The sequence below is a fragment of the Dasypus novemcinctus genome, chromosome 12 (assembly GCF_030445035.2).
Source record: "Dasypus novemcinctus isolate mDasNov1 chromosome 12, mDasNov1.1.hap2, whole genome shotgun sequence".
NCBI lineage: Eukaryota > Metazoa > Chordata > Mammalia > Cingulata > Dasypodidae > Dasypus > Dasypus novemcinctus.
This window is the reverse complement of record NC_080684.1, coordinates 26,813,429-26,822,120: the sequence shown is the minus strand read 5'-3', so window position 1 is coordinate 26,822,120 and position 8,692 is coordinate 26,813,429. Positions and strand designations below refer to the sequence as shown.

At 32.4% G+C, this 8,692-nt stretch overlaps 1 pseudogene; it reads right to left on the bottom strand.

Annotated features, from left to right (window-relative positions):
- Positions 1-291: 291 nt before the first annotated feature.
- LOC101426051 (serine/threonine-protein kinase RIO3 pseudogene) lies at positions 292-2,817 on the bottom strand (annotated as a pseudogene).
- Between the last annotated feature and the right edge of the window lie 5,875 nt (positions 2,818-8,692).

The following is an 8,692-nucleotide window of genomic DNA, read 5'->3' as shown; positions in this document are numbered from 1 at the left end:
CATGTAAATTCAGGTCTATTTTAGCTAGAAAACATTTAGCTATTAAATAATTACATTATCTTTTTCATAAGATAAGAGATAGTGAGACTCTTTTCTCTCAGTGCTGAGCTATAAATTCCACACCAGCTGGCATATGGGTTACAAGGAAATAAAGCAATGCAGAAGCACCATTGTACACTTTTTATGTTCCTTTTTTTGTTATAGCAAGTCACCCATAACTTAAATTGCCATTAACATCTGAGAGTCTACACTGCATTAACATTTAAAAGCAGCGAGTAATGGTGTTATACATCATACAGTGCTGGCAGCCCATCCATCATCTTTCAAAAAAGAAGCAGCTTTCCTTCCATTCTTCTGAACATGATCTTATTCATCTTCTCCAAAGCTTCTAAGTCAGTTAAGAAACCAGTGTCATTATTAAATGAGATGTTTAAATCTGAAATAGCATTGAAGAGTTTTCTTTTATCAAGAGCATCTTTTATCCTCTGTTCAGGAAAAATTGTGAGACATTCCTACAGTCTCAGAAGAGAACTCGAGGCCAAGAGGACAGTTTGGCTCTATAGACTGATATCAGTCAACCAGACCTTGCCAGCATGCTACAGCATGTTATATTCACTGAGGCTTGCACATACAAGCGTATGTTCATTACATAATAGTTGCATCATATGAAGAGTTTCATAGTAGGCTTCTTTCATTTCTTTAATACTGAGCCCTTTTTTTAATTAGGATCTGGAACTTGATCCTGGTCAACAAAAGTTATAACTAAAATGTGTTTCTTGAGCATTACAACTTTCGGACAAGGAATTCCAGCTCTGCATTCCTAGGAGATTGTGCTTTTTTTTTTTTTCTGCCCACATGCAGATAATTCTACATAGATTTCATTTGCTGAAGTGGTCTTTAAACCTGAAATCATCTTTAGTGCATTTGTCACAGTTCTTTAATGCATTACGAGTTTAAATACCTTGATGGCACATACTGTGGTATAACTTTATTATCTTCCTTTGCATCTTCCGTCCCCACTACATATACATAAAACAAGAGATTCCTTTCTTGTACTAATACAGACAGTTCTTGTTTCAAGCATCCTACAGTTGATCATTTTATGCATAATTATACTTGTCTTAGGATCAACTACTTTTTCTGCAGTAAAATGCTCCTTTATTTCATGGTGGTGGACATTTCAATTGTTCTTCTTACAGGCATGTTGTTTTAAAGCATACATTCCAATTCTAACTCCTATCTGAAAATTTTCAGGTGCAAATTTTTTCATTGTTACTGTATTCTTTCTCCCACAAACTACTTGATCATGTTTGGCAGTGATGTTTTTCCAATAAATCATTTTGGGTGTAGGAGCTGGTTTTGCTCCTATGTAAGGATCCTCATGATTATCTTCCCAGTCATCCTCATTTCAGAGCTATCACTGTCTTCATACGGAGGCACTTTTTGATAATTTTTGAAGGAAATGGAAACCTTCTATCACCATTGAATATCTTTTTCTTCACACTTTAGCTGTGCATCACATTCTCTGTCAAATTCCATCTGTCGTATCAGAGTCAATATTAAGTCCCTCCACATATCAGTGTTTCTCCCAGAATAAATGGTCTTTTAGCGATAGCAACTTCAGGAAAAAGCAGCACCTCTTCTAATTGGAATTATTTAGCCAGCTGTTCACTATTATATCAAACAACATGATACTGTGTTTTGAAGGGTAGCCTGTGGACAGTGTCTGGGTCCTCAGGCTGCTCTGGGCTGGGCTAGACTCCAGTGATGCTGCTCTGACCTGGTCCACGAGAGAAAGAAGCCAGTGAGGAGAACAGGGCATAGATGTGGAAGGACCAGGAAGCAGAGTCCACAGAGGAGAACTGTTGGTACAAGGATTGTGGTGACAGATGGAATTTGACAATTTCATTTGCTTTTTTAAAAATATACTTTTCAATATTTTAAAAAGTTACTTAGATTACATAAATGGTACCTAAAAAAATGTAGGCAATTCCCATATGCTCTGCTCCCTAGCCCTCCTACATTTTCACATTAACAACATTCTTCATTAGTGTGGTTCATTTGTTAAAATTGATGAACACATATTGGAACATTGCCACTAAGTGTGAATTATAGTTTACAGTGTAGTTACACTCTCTCCCACACATTTTTTAAAGTTATTACAAGATATATAATAGACTGTATCTGCCATTGCAATGTCATTCAGGACAATTTCTAAAGTCCCAAAAAATGCCCATAAATTACACCTACTTTGTCTCTCCCTTACTTCAGATCCAGTGGACACTTTCTACACATCAATGATAAAATGTCTTCCATTGTTAGAATAACAATAAGTCTGTAGTAGAATAACTAAATCTACTCGAATCCATCATTCATTCCCCAATCTTGAGGATTCTGGGATGGTGATACTCATTCTGCATCGTTTCTTTCTCAGTTTGGTTCATGTTTTCTCTGAAATCTTCAACTACTTTTGAATATTTATTATAGCTATTTAAAATCCTGGTTTGCTAATCCCACCATCTTTTGTCATTTTTTTTTGGTTTTGTTTCTTTTACAGATTTTTATCCTGATTATGGCTCACATTTTGCTACCTTTTTTTTTTACACATTCAGCAATTTTCAACTGGCTGCGGGAAATTATGGTTTTACATTGCTGAGTGTCTGGTCTTGGTTTACTTGTTTGAAAGAGTTGAGCTATTTTTGGTAGGTAGACCAGCTTCTTGATAATCAGCATGATCTCTTTAAGTATTGTCTTTAAAGTTTTACTTTTTAAAGGCAGTGTAGAGTAGTCTTCATATGATGTTCCATTTACCCTCATATTACAAAATTTTCACTGAATGCATTTGTGTTCAAAATGAGTTTTCTATTATAGCTGTTCAGAACTTAAAACATTTTAAGCTCTGTGGGGCATCCTGAACTCTTTACCTAGCAACTCCTACTTTTTTGCCAAACATTGTTGAATTTCACCCTATGCATGCCCAATTAAATATTTAGTAGATTCAAGGGGATGCGTAGGCACATTTATAGAGCCATTTCTTTCACCAGCTTTTTCCTATATGGTATTTTCCATATTAATTACATTTCCCTCAGCCTTCCTGAATTACAATCCCTACCTCCTCAGCTCTATGAATTGATGATATTCTATATTCTCTTTTTGTATCACATTCACGTTTTTGCCTTCAGGCAAAAGTTGGAAAGAGCAAAAGTTTTACCTAGTTTGTTTTCTATCTGTCAAGGACCTCAGTCCTGTAGTGGCTATTGTCCCATGACCAAGAGGAGTATGATGTGGGGTTGGTATGTTTCTTCCCTGTTAGGACATTAACATTTGAAGTAGATTTACAGGTTTATTTCTTGACCCCATAAATATTTGTTTTATTCTCTTGAAAAGATACATTTTAATCACAAAGAGAATTTGTCAAATTCAATACTGGCTTGAAATAATATATAATATTAATTTAGAAATGCAGTATATCTTCTGTCATTTAATATTTGACTTTAAATATCAGGTTTCCCAAAACTTAGGATCCAGGAGACTAATTTCTGTTCTACTTGTAACTGGAAACAATTGAGTCATTTAGCTAATGAAAATAATAGCACATATTTTAAAAAGACTTAACCATTTACAAAGAATGTATTATCATGTCATTTCATAGATAATAAAGTTAATTGTAAGAAAGGTAAATGTTTTACCCAAAGATATGCAAGGACAAAATGAAAGAGCAACCACTAGACCTATGTCTCTTGATTTCAGTGTTTTTCTTTTCGCCACCATAGTAGTTAGCTGCTTTTAAAAGGTAATCTGCCAACTCTTCCCATTTTTCCTGATAGAGAAGCAAAGTGTACGAAGGATAGAGGCTCTCAGCCTAAAGAAAAATTAAAAAGCAGCTTATAGGTAATATAGCCAAAGTATAAGCATAATAATCTGGGTGTACGTACACATAAGTATTGTGATAAATTAGAGATAAACTACTGACTCAAACGTTTTCTACCTAGACTTGTTTGAAGTCATATACCCTTCTGATTCTACATAAACTTGCCTAATCCAGGATACAATTGCATATGGAAACATTGCACAATAGCTATATGCTCTTAACCCAGGAGCTGGGAATGGTAGGTAATCCATAGACCATCATTTTACAGAAATGTGAAAGTGAGTCAATCTATCCCATAATCACCAAATTACTATGATTTTAGGGAGTCTTTACAGACCCATCATATACCAGGAGATGAAGAATATTTTACTGTCAGATGTCATTTTTAACTTAAGACTGATATTGTTTAAATTGTCAAATGAGCAAAGTTTTTAAAATAAGAATAGTTAATGGTAAGGAAGATGGGGGTAGAGGCATTTGAACACACTGTTCATGGAGAGGGAATTTAAACAGAACTTCATGATAGAAATTTTTCAAAATACATTAAGTGTATCAAAAAGTACAGTTCTTTTGATTCAAGCATTTTGCAGAAGTTTAGATCCTAAACTCTGAAACATATGATCAGAAATGCCAATGAAAAAGGTGTGCACAAAAATGTTCATGAGAGAACTTTCTGTTAAGGTATAAATTGGAAGGAGTGGATGTAGTTCAAGTGGGTTGAGTTCCTGCCTCCCATGTATGAGCTCCCCAGTACCTTCTTGAAAAAAAAATGGAAAAGAATTTCCAATCATAGTGAAATGATTAGATTCATTAAGGTGCTTGGTGAATAGCTACGGACAATAAACATGTTATGGGACTATCTATGGGCCAATTAAAATGCATCCCTTCAGAAGTTTGTGCACTCATTCCAACGAATCTGCCATTGCTCAAAATATGTGATGTTACATTTTTTAAGAAAGACTGATGGATTATTTATGTGCAACACGAAATTTTGAAATTTTTGGAGATTTTTTTATCTTTTTTGTTATTGAGTTATAATTTAATCCATGTGTAGTCAAAAAACAAATATATGTGATTCCAATCATTTGAAATTTATTAAAATTTACTTAATAAATTTGAATAAAGTCTGATGTAGTAAATGCTCCGTTTAAAAGATATACTAGTTCTGAAGCTGCATGTGGTAGCCTCTAAACATACTGTTGAGCAGTTGATTAATCTTGTTGTTCAAATAGCCTGTCTCTTTAATGATTTTGCCATTTTTTTAAGATTTTTTTAAAGAAGATTTAGACTACAGAAATGTTACATAAAAATTATAATGGATTCCTATATGCCTGACTCCCTCCCCTCCTACATTTTCCTACATAAACAACATCCTTCATTAGTGTAGTGCTTTTCTTACAATTGATGAACCCATAATGAGTTTACGCTTTGTCCCACACATTTTTGTACATTATGACAAAATATACACTGGCCTGTAGCCATCACTGCAAAGTCCTGAAGGACAAATCCAATGTCCCAATATGCCCCCATATTATACCTGTTCTTCACTCTCCCATTCCTCAGAACCTCTGGTGGTCACTGCCTTTACATTAATGATTAGAATTTTTCCATTGCTAGAATAATAGTAAGTCTATAGTAGAATAATATTAAGTCTAGTTTAGTCCTTTTTTCATTCCCATTTTTGAGGATATGGGAATGGTGATGCCCATTCTCCTTCTAATTGAGAGGTTGCTGAAATCTCATGGGATAGATGGATTGGAGCTATCTTTCTTGCAGTTGCAGACACTCTCTGTTCCTTGGGATGGGCGTTGTACATCTTCATCTCCTTGTTAGTTGTCCTGGGTGAGTTCAATGACCTGGAGGGTAAATGTGGCTGCTCTGCTGAATTTTAGGACTCACCTGGAACATGGCACATTTGATTTTTTTTTTCTGACCTGATGGTTTTTTAATCTTCTGAAGTTGTGAACATGCATACAAACCATTTTAATTACTTAACTTTTACTTTATATATTTTGAAACTGTGGTATTGGTGCAAACAAAGTCAGGATTATAAAATATTCTTGTACACTTGATACACCTAACATTTTAAAATGTTTCATTTTATGTATTGTAATTTTTCTGCTCTAAATTCTTCTGTTTGATAGTAATATAGCCATAGCTGCTTTCTTTAGTGATTGCACGCTATGTATAATTTTCTAAAATTTTACTCCCAATCTATATGTTTATGGCTAAAAGTATGATTTCTGAAGATAGTGTCTGATTTTATCTTTTTCTTTTATAATTCAATTAGAAATATTCTTTCCTTTAATTGGGGTTAGGCCTATTTGCATTAAATTTTTTAAAATAATTTTAACAAATCAATTTTATTGATACATATTAATAAACCATCCAAATTTTTATCTTTGTATTAAGTTTATAATATATTTTTGGAAAATTTACACTCTGTTTATTACTCATTTTTGTTGCACCATTAATTATGTCATGGTTTTTTGCATTTTTAAGTTCTTATATTGATTTGTATATTAATGTTTTCAGTTTTAGAATTTTTTTTTTAACAAAAGGGTGGATATGTAGTGAATCCTGCCTTACTGTGGATATGCATATTGCTTTGAAAATAAAGTATGGCTTGTGGGTAATGTAGGTTTCATTACTTGAAACAAAATTTTTCCAGAATTTTACATCATTTTTTTGTATTTGTTAGCTCATTTAAGATGATAAAGTGTTCTTCACATTCAAGGAATTTTTTATTTCCTTAAAAAATATGTGCAAGATTTAGACTTTTTTTTTAGAAAAGTATTTTCTCCTGATATTTGATGATCATTTTTAATTAGTAGACTCTAGTCTTTCTTTAGCTTTGACTTGCATTCCATTATTTATTTGTACTTTTTTCCTTATGTTAGACCAATTTCTGTTTCTGGAGACTATATTTTATCCACATTAGATCATATATGACTCTTTCCTTTCTTTTATTTCTCCAAATTTTAATTTTTAATCTGGTTTCCCAAATATTTTCCAGGTACTTTAATCTTCCTGGAACATCATTTATTTAGCTTTCCGCAGAATGCATTGTATTGTTCATTGGATCCACTGTGTTTTTAGTTAAGAAACTGTGCTTTTCCTTTCTTCAGTATCTTTTCAAGCTGAATGGTTTTACTTTTACTACTATTTTCTTTAATTTTATAGATTCAGAAACTTTGTGTTCTGCTGATTTCAAATTTTCATTATATAATTTTCTCTTATTCATTAAAATAATGCAATTTTTTAGAAAAATATTTGCTATAAATTCTCAGATTACATGCTTCTTCGGAAGTATAACACAAAGAATCTTTCCATTTCTATTCTGTTGTTCTACAGAAGGGCTATTTTATTCATTATGAAGGGTAAAGCTTGTTTCTTTTATTATTTTGTTGGTATATGTTCATATCACTCAGGCACAGTCAAAATGATGGCTTAATGTTTAGATTTACCAAATTTTTAAGCCATTGTGAGAATTCTCCAATCTAAAGGGAATTAGACCTAATCCATATCTACAGATAATCATGTAATAAAGTTTTATGAGTGTGTTATATTAGTCAGGGAATATTGCAGAATAAAGCTGTGCATTTTCCTGGCAAAGCTTTCAGCCCATAATGAATACCTCCACGGGTGCCTTCTCATTTGAGTCTCATGATAAATTCATGGTTAGGGAATATTAGAACAACTATATTGTATTCCTTTCATTTTCCACTATATTTTGTTTCTGTCTGTGGTAAGTCAAGGAAAATTTATACTCTTTCTTTTAATACATTTTCTAACAGTTTTGGTTGAAATATCTCAAATGATTAAGGCTGCCATCTAAACTTATTTTTCTATGCTACTACAGAGATCTTATATTTTATAATCCAAATACACAACTATAAAATCTCCATTAAGTCATATATCCAATTATATTTAGTAATGTTGCTTTTGAGTATTGAGACATTTGTCTCCTTGTGTTTGATTTGTATTGACATACTCTGTCTTCAAATAGTTTAGCTGGGAACATGCCACAGCATTTGATCAAATGAACTAATATGGGTTATCTTCATATTTGTTTAATGAAAGATTTCTTTTTTAGCGTGATAAATGCAATGACATTATATACCATTAAATAGAACTATCAACATAAACTCATTACAAACATAATGTAATAGTAATCCAAATGTTTTTTCTGCTTACTATTTCATAGGTATAATAATCTTTATTTCTCCTTAAATATGTTGATCCTTTGCCTTTGCTGAAACATATTATGCAAGTTGGTTTCATTTTCCTTTTTTAATTTTTTCTGATCATTAATCCCAGAGAAGTATTTCTTTTGTGTTTTTTGTATTTTTCTGCACTCATTGAAAATGTAATTTATAAAATGGTAAAGCAACTCTTGTTTTGTGAAAGTGTAAAGTTATTATTCTTTGGAGAATATGGTAAAACTGGTTAGATAAGACATCTTAAACTTTTGTCCATGTGAACTTGCAAGTATGGAGAACATAACATGTTATTATTTAGAAATAGATGTAATAACAAGTGGACATAAAGGATGGAAATTATAGAATATTTTTTATCTTATCTAGGAAAAATGTATATATTGCAGTTTACAGTACTGAAGTGCAAAATATTGGTACAAGATCAAATTTATATGTAGAAGTGAATAGAGATGGTCAAATATATATATATAATCACTAAATATGCATTTTTTTTGCATTGAGTCATAACTTAATGATCATTTTTCTGTCAATATGTCACTGAAATAATATTGTCCATACTTTGAGTACATTCATAATCCATGACTAGGAGCCACCGCGGTGA